The sequence below is a fragment of the Papaver somniferum genome, unplaced genomic scaffold, assembly GCF_003573695.1.
Source record: "Papaver somniferum cultivar HN1 unplaced genomic scaffold, ASM357369v1 unplaced-scaffold_125, whole genome shotgun sequence".
NCBI lineage: Eukaryota > Viridiplantae > Streptophyta > Magnoliopsida > Ranunculales > Papaveraceae > Papaver > Papaver somniferum.
In genome coordinates, this window is record NW_020621603.1 from 4,050,573 (window position 1) to 4,059,740 (window position 9,168).

Here is a 9,168-nt window from a genome sequence, read left to right on the forward strand (position 1 = left end):
AATCGCTTCATGGGATAGACGTGATATGGGTATACAATGATGATATGAGTGTTTGATTGGGGTGAAATTGGTCGAATAATCGAGTTTTTTAAAAGAGTTATTTGGTTTTTGGTACTTACTTTTTGACTTAAACTAGGGTTTGGTCTAACATTTGTCCAGGCTTTGTGTTTGGTCTAAAGACCAACGTTGACCCGCGTTGACTCAATTATATGGTGACGTGTCTAACTTTTGACTTAATTATTTTTTCTGTGGCCCTTCGAATTATAACTTATTTTCTTATTCGACCCCCACCCCCAAATCTCTCTTCAACAGTAACAGATCAAACAACCATTAACATGATGAAGTTCATGTGACTATTAACAGATCAACGACTTTTAAATAGATCAAACGACCATTAATCTGTCGCAGCACCATGTCAACAGCTCCGTCACCCATGTCTTCAAAATCTCTTAACTCCTTCTGTTCACAGCCATGACTAACACGACCAGTTCTTCTTCAATTGTAAAGCTCTGTATTTAACACTCGAGCTAACACCTTATTCAATCACGTCTTCTCTCTCACATACAGACTTCTATAGCACCAACTTCCACTCTCTGAGTCTCTGTCCTTCCGAAAACCAAGTCCACTGATTGCAACCATCTCCGGTAACTCCTCCAGAGAATCACTCCCTCAATCATCCCTTTCTATTACGAACCATAATAATTCTTCTTTCAGGCAATTTTTCGAACACTTTCTGGGCAATTTTTTGTGCATGAGGAGGGGTATCCTTTCTGATTTCTGAGCTCCTCCTAGAACTTTCTTGACCTGCAAATTCCAGATTCATACACACCCCACATTCATTCACATACACCATTTCTCAATTGAGAAATTCAAGTCAAATCCAACTTCATACCATTGATTCCATTCAACTCCAAAATCAGTACAGCCACCACTTAATCAAAGACCACTTCATCCAGCGTAAACCCATGAAGGCATTGATCTTCAACTATTATTCTCTGCTTCCTCAATTTCTTATCGCAACTGACATCAAATCTATCTATTTACTCACTTGATTGTGTCTAATTTCTTCTTCATCTAATCTTCACCCAATTTCATCACTGCTTCTGCAAATCAAACCCTAGTTTCCTTCTTCTCTAATTCTTCAACTAAAACCCCCAATGGACAACCACAAGCCCTAATTCTCAACTGAATCTTCCATGTTTCTCTACCATCGATTCAAAACTCCTCAACCATCGATTCGAAACTCGAATCCTTTTCAGCTATTCTCTCTGCCATTTCGTAGCAACCCCATAGAAAAATTATCAACAACTTAATCTTTTACAGTTTGATGTGTTTCATCAACGCAGCAGGAAAAGAAAAGGAGGAGGAGAAGAAAAAGAAGAAAAATGAAGAAAAAAATAAGACACCGCGGCTGAAAAAGAATTATCATTTTTGGGGTCCCTGGTTGTGAATACTAATAATTTAAGGGGTCACAGAAAAGTTAATTAAGTCAAAAGTTAGACACATCAGCATATAACCGAGTCAACGCGGGTCAACGTTAGTCTTTAGACCAAACGCAAAGTCTGGACAAATGTTAGACCAAACTCAGGTATAGGTCAAAAAGTAAGTACCAAAAACAAAATAACCTTTTTTAAAAACTTGAGAGTGGGCTTTGGTTCTGGTTTGATTTGATTTTTGGTAATTCAGTGAGACTAAAGGCTAGCCAAGATTTCCTAAGATTCGTATCAATCTGATAGACAGTTGGCATCGATTGGGACAACTCAGAAACGTGTAAACAGATTAGGAAAGAAGATTTTGCCATAACTTTCATGGAAAGGAAAACAGAGATTAAATCGGAATTTCTAGGGTTGTTGAGGTGTATAAATAGGTTGGTTTGAGTCCCAGGGATGTTAGAAAACTTTAGAGAGGGTTTAGAACGCAATAACAAAACTTGCAGGAAACTATTTCTGGTGCTGCAAGGGTTGAAGACGAAGAACATTGGACCATCAAGAACAGTTGCAGATCAACATAACTGTTGCAGTAACAATTGTCTGTTCTACAACACAAAGGATTTATCGTTTATCAACATCAGTTGCGAAAGACCTTTAACAACTGTAACCCCGAGTTCACAACTGTTTCTTTATAATACTGTGAATCTGTAACGCCTAGAAAGCACTGTGATTTCTCTGTTTGAGTTCCTTTTTGTTGGAAGGATTTTTTAATCAGGTGCACATTACAAATAATATGGATTACAATTCTACTGCAAACTTGAGTGCAACAACCATAGCATATGAACATAAATTGTTCTTATTTTCTAACAATGTGATAGAAAGTCTTTAGAAAATTCTTATATGAAGCTTATGTTCCTTGATCTTTTTTTAAAGACCATATTTTTTTATGAGAATACTAATCTTCTACTCATGGTGTAGAGAGAAATGAAACTGGTTAGACGGTAGCATTTTTCGTAGAAAGTGATAAAGCTCCGCAAAGGATGAAAGGGGAAATGAGTTCAATAGGCACTGGGAGAATCTACTTTTAAGCTAGATAGAATCAATGAAGAAAGTAGACAAGGCCCGATGACGACAAAAAAATAAAAATATATAGTATTTGAAGAAACAACTTGAAAAACATAAAAAAGATCGCAGTCGAATATATTAACCCAAATGCAATTAAATAGGGGGTGTTGGAATATTATAATGATTCTTAATTGTGGAAATTAAGAGAAAAAAATAGTCTGAAGCGAACTAGAGTTTGGCAAAGCCAGTTGGATTAGTGTGAATTGGATTTGGATAGGCTACTAAGTTTGTGTATACTTGCAAGTTAAGCATACTTATGTTTTAAGTCTTAGTATACTTGTAGTCCGAGTAGGTATAGCCTATAGAGGACCATTGTAATTGTGTGAAAGCAAATGAATAAGAAACTAAAGTTTACAGAGAAATAAGTCTTGACCCACCGCTACTATCTATATATCTATAAGCTAGGAGGTATATATTACCAACTCTAACACCTTCTCATATATCTTCACACTATTTTATCAAATTATTGTGATTTAAGTTTATACAAAAAATTGAACATGGTATCAGAGCACATTTGATCTGTATGAGCGTCAAAGGTTTTCCGCATCAAAGTGTTTCTGCCATATATGAATCAAAAGAGGTGAAAAGATATGATTTTTAAGAAAATCACAAGAAGAAAAGAGATCAGAAGATACGAAGACTAATAAGATTCGAAGATTAAAAGTGATGAACTTGAAGTTCATGCGAGAAAATACAACTCTTACTAAAGTTATCTCACCCAAATCTAAGTATAAGAAGAAGACAAAAAATAAAAAGTAAAAGAAGGAAATACTGCTTCTCGTGAAAACTTCTAAGGCAGAGTTAACTTATTATTGAAGATGCAAATCAGCTGAGTTAACTTATTATTGAATATGCAAACCGTCTCCATGAAGAAGAATAAGGGAAAAAATGATAATAAAATCACTTTTTAATAAGTGATCAAATAATAGTTTTTTGAGAGCTTCTTTATAATTTTAAGTTTGTGAGTTTTGATATGCTAAATCTTATTCACATAGTAATAAAACTTATGTTAAAGATGAAATGGAGACTACATTTCCGAAAATTGGAGTCGAGGGAGAGAGCAATATATGTTTGTCTCCTCAATTTCGAACAACGAAGATAATGACGCGTTTTGGATGCCAATATCGGCGTCGACAACTATTGCCTCTTCATATTGAGAGAAGAGAGCTTCAATATGATTACCTCCTCATGTCAAGGAAGAGAGCATCGAAGGAGATTGCTTTCTCAATTTTGTAAAAAAAATAAATTATAAAATGGAAAGATTTTCTACTCATGGTGTAGAGAGAAACAAAACTAGTTGGATGGGAGCATTTTCTGTAGAAATTGATAAAGCTCCGCAAACACCGAAAGGTAAAAGGAGTCAATCCAGGTACTGAGAGAAGCTAATTTTAATCTAGCTAGAATTAATGACGAAAGAAGATAAGACCCGATGAAGACGTAAAAAAGAAGATGTCTCATCGGAAGAAACAACTCGAAGAACGTGAAAAAGATCACGGTCGAATATATTACCCAAATTTCAAATTAAAAAGGGGTATTGGAAAATTATAGTAATTTGTAATTTTTAAATTAAGAAAATAATATCCTAGAGCAAACTAGAATTTTCCAAAGTCGGATCTAGTAGTATGAGTTGGATTTAGATAGGCTACTAAATTTGTGTATACTTGCAAGTCAAGTATGCTTATATATTAAGTTTTTATATACTTGTAATCCAAGTAGTTGTAGCCTATAAAGGCAAATGAATACCATTGTAATTGTGTGAGTGTAAGGACCCCCAAGCTCTTCAACGGTATTTGACTGGTCTAGAGATGATCATGAGGCGACTAAGCCGCTAATGACTCGATTAGATAATGTAGATTTAAATTAATAGAAATTAATCTAACCACGATTTAGATACGAAATTAGTATCACTAGATAGATATCGAAAAGTTACGTGTAATGGACATCTCGAATGTGTCAGTCGGATACCAGACGAAGAAGATATCAGTTAGTTTGAGTGAAGGGTAAAATTATCTCTTTGCTTCAAACCGCCTGGATGCCCCTATCCTTTTGTCAGGTGCCTTTAGCATTTTTGGAAGGCCTTATCTTCACCAAGACGTGTCGAAGATGTTCATTTGTCTCTTTCTTTTCTTCTTTCCTCTTATCTTATGTTCCTCATCTTTCCTTCTCTGTCGATCTCAGTTCATAAGAATTGAGTTGTTTTCGTGTGAGATATTCATAGAAACTTGTTAGTAAGTTGGAGATGTTGATTATGCGGTTGAATTAGATCGGGAGAAGAAGAAGAAGGTGATGTTGATGTTGATGTTGATGTTGAATTGAAGCTAGGGTTTCTAGTAGTTTTGATTCAAGTTAATTTCGTGATGTTTAAGATGAATTGAGGATTGGGTTTAGTTAATTAAGGAACGAGATCAAGTTAATTAGATGTTATGGAGCTGTTCTGATGAAGAATTGGAGAAATATCAAATTAGGATTTGATTTGAGTTCGATAGGTGTTTTGGGTTGTTAATGGATGAAGAAGAGAAGTGTTGTTGTTGAATTGACTAGGCGTTGCTGTGCTGATGATAAATTGAATAGAACAATTATTTGTTATTAACAATGATTGATTCAAAGGATGAACTAGTGGATTGTGGATATCAAAGTAGGCAAGGCTTTTCATCATAAGAGGTGGGAATTGATAACGAACTCTCTTGTATTCATTATTGTTTTATAAATCTATTTACATTGTGAAATTCATGCATATATTTGTTACTATATGATATGTGTATGCGCATGTATTATTCATGTGTAATACAAACTAATTTTATTTTACATTTTGGGATGGGCTTGGATCTTTAGAAATAACTAATATATGTGTTTTGGGAGTAATTACTTATCTTTAAAATGTGTTTCTTTCCATTGACTGGAAATTGATTACATTCTTTACTTATTGTTAGCATGAAAGGAAGAGAGTTTCCTTTTGATTGGTGTATAGAATGAGTTCCTTCACCGCACTTTATACCTAGTTTTTAAGCACTTGTGTAGGGGCGTAAAATCATCCAATATTAAGTAGGCCCGGAGGGTATCCTTAAGTGGGTACTGAGGTGTCCAATATTACCATAGGAGGCGTAAAAGAAGCCTATGGAATACTTTTTCATAGAGGGGACTATTATGTATACATGTATGTTTACTGTTCTTTTAAATTACATTCAAAAGCTATTATATTATGTTTTGGTGTTTAGAGAGAATGACTTGATATGTAGAGTTTGCGTAAAATGAGGTACTAGTAAGGTACATATCGTTTATGACTTCGAGGCCGGAAAACCTCAGGGGGGGATTTAATGATCATTGAAGAATCCGCAACAGCATGCCTTACTACTCCAAAAAAAGACGTCGCTCAACTACTATTTCTGTTGTGAATGTGTGTCGGATTGGTTGATAGAACTTTATATTTTCCGCACAATTTATTATCTTAATATGTTTTATCTGTTTTCCGTGTTTTATCGGTTTTCAACAAAACCTGCATTGTCTTTAAATTATTCTAGTGATTACTTGAAAGTTAGTTGTTATTTCTACTGGGCACCCTTCGGGATGATGTGCTCACTCAATTCCCACTTTCAGTTTCAGAAATAGATCAAGATGCGTAAGTGGCGATAAAAGCTTAGAGGAGTTGGTTTCGTTAGTTGGTTAGCTTCCGCTATGTTTATTTTTGTGTTTATATTCCATTTGAAAACCAACTCATTATTAAATATGTATCACTTGAGAGGAGTTCTTGTATGTATTTCAGAGAAGGTTTAGATTCGGGTTAAATCTTTGTTTAGAAATTTTTTCTTAGTGTTTTAAATAGATGTTTTAGATCTTTAGTGCCTCATTTATAGTTAATCTCTTAGTCATGTCACCTGCTAGCTTAGGAGGCGCTACAGTGAGCAAGTAAATGAATAGAAGCCAAAGTTTGCAGAAAGTCTTGATACACCCCTATTATCTATTTTTATATGCTAGGAGATTTAGATAAGAAATTCTGTAAATATGTTCATACATCTCCACAATATTTCTATCAAATTATTGTGAGTTAAGTTTATACCAAAAAAATGAACAAATGACCCTCCTTATATCTTGCTTCTCTACTATCTAATCACCTTGAAATATTCCACATAAAACTTATATCTAAGAGTACAAATGAATTCCAAAATTTTTATACCATCAAAGGAGATACAAGTATAAAAAATCTCACGAGTAAAAGTAAAGAGTATTCATAACAAAGACTATAAAGTCTACACTGCATTGTTATAAAAATAAAGATATAAAATGCTAACAAAGACTTTAAATTTCCATCTTACTACATCATCAATTGAACAATATAATCTACCATATGTTACCACCTCAGAACTTGAGGTGCGTACACATGATGGATATTCCTGCCATCTATCCAATTATAACCTATGTTTGGAACTCCCTCGTAAGGCTCCACCCCATGTTATGGTCCATACGAGTTTAGGAATAGAAAGTCTACACTCCCATCCACCCTATCTCTCCATCCAACGATCAATATTGCATGTCCCTCAAGTCTTGTCACGTTCCTTCGTCGTCTGCAGACGACTCTCTGGATAACTATGATTGGTCCACCGGTTTTATACTCAGATAATGTACCACCATATCGCAATCTACATATCTTGATTTTATTACTAAAATCAGTTGTTGAAATCATGTATCTACTCACGGTAATAAAATAACGGATTTAATATCTTCGTATATCATGTCATTCATACAAAAATATGAAATTTAAAAAATAAAAAAAAGACAAAAATGGCTAACTTACTTTAGAACAGAAAATACAAAAATAAAACAATGAAGAAGCCGAAACCAATTTTTTTTTTTTGAATTGTCAAATCAGACATGGCAACAGATTGCATAAGTAATTAACATGCATAATCAGCAACAAAAAATTGAAGGTTTCTTGGTAAGCGAAAAATACAATCACCAAGTTTACATTTCTACTTGAAAATCTCTCACAAGCACAAGTAAAATATATTAATAGGAAATATAACATAACGTCGAACACTATGGCAAAAGAAGATAGAATTCGAAGCTTCCAACACATGTTAACACATATGTAACAACAAGTTCACAAGCCTTGCATTTTAAGCAAGAGATTGCTCACAATGTTGTAATGTATTAATTAGTTGATTTATTTTTTTCCATGAAAAAAACACATAACAGGTATCGATACATGGAATAAGTTTTCAAATTACAAATTATAGAAAAAATCATTTGCTTTCCTTGCAAAATTATGAGAAAAGTACTTAGTGCCGGAGTTACTATCGAGCGACAGAGTCTTTATCCATACTATATCGCCAAGGATCAGTTCTATACCGCCTACAAATACACACATTCCCCTCTTATTTTTCACACCTTATCCACATTTTCTCTCTCCATTTTATCCACATTTCTTTCTCAAAAATCTATCAGTTGAACCAATTTTCTCCAAAAAAATTTCAAAATAAAAAGAATTAATCCAAGAGCAAAGGGAAACAGAAAAGAGAAAGTTGTAAGCAGTTTCATGGTGAGTGAATCAACCTGGACTCTAAATAAACAATAGGAATTCGATATCCCAACAACAAGCTGGTTCTGGTATACTCCCTATGCATATATCTAGACATCCAAAGCGAGCTAATTCAATGGATTGAGTTCAAAGAAGTGTACGAGTTCCTTCTTCGGTTGTTGAAGATAGAGTATGACTATATCCATGGTCTCATTTTTATTTTATAAAACCTAAAAACCACATGACCTAAAATTTCAAGTTATAATAGAAAATCGATGGAAGACTTTCGGAAGTTCAACACACTAAATAATAACAAGTTAACCATTAATGCAGTGTCGAAGACACAAAGTTTATAGATGAATTATTTTCTTTGTAAATCCATACACTTCAGTTGTTGAAACCACTCTTGTATGTTTTTTCTTTTGATACTTCGTATTATAATGACCAAGGTACAAATACTAAATTCATTATAACAAAATCTACATGTTATTTTTTCAATGAACAAAGATAGAAATGGAACAACTCAAGTATGTAGTTACTAAACTCGAGCTTAAAGATGATGTCTTCGTCGTCTTTAATTCATCTAAGTCTTCATAAGTAACTAGAGAAAGTCTCCACATTTATATATTCATATTCTAACCTAACAAAGTTGACTTTAGTAAGATAGTCAAGCGACTCGAGTTCTAGAACTAAAGTTGACCACCAAATTTGATATATCAATGCTTGGTGTGTTCTACTGAATAATGCTCTAATAGGGACGACCACATGCAATACATCACCCAGGTCCATAATTATGGTAAAAGTTTGTTATCAAAGTAACTATACGTCTCTTTGCAAATGCGACATAATTTTGTAGTTACTTATGTTGAGAGGTGATTTTAGGTTTGAGGTTCTACCCGTCCTAGCTAGCCAAATGACCTCACTTTACCAAGAATAGTAAGAGAGAGAGTTGTGTTTTCATTGTACCTTGTCCTTCTTTATATAGACTTTCCAAAAGCCCCTTCCTTTTACGACATCATGCCATGTGTCCTAAAATTCTTTAATTACTATTAATACCATTCCTTCTCTAATAAAATCTTCTTCTTTCCTATTAATTCCTCC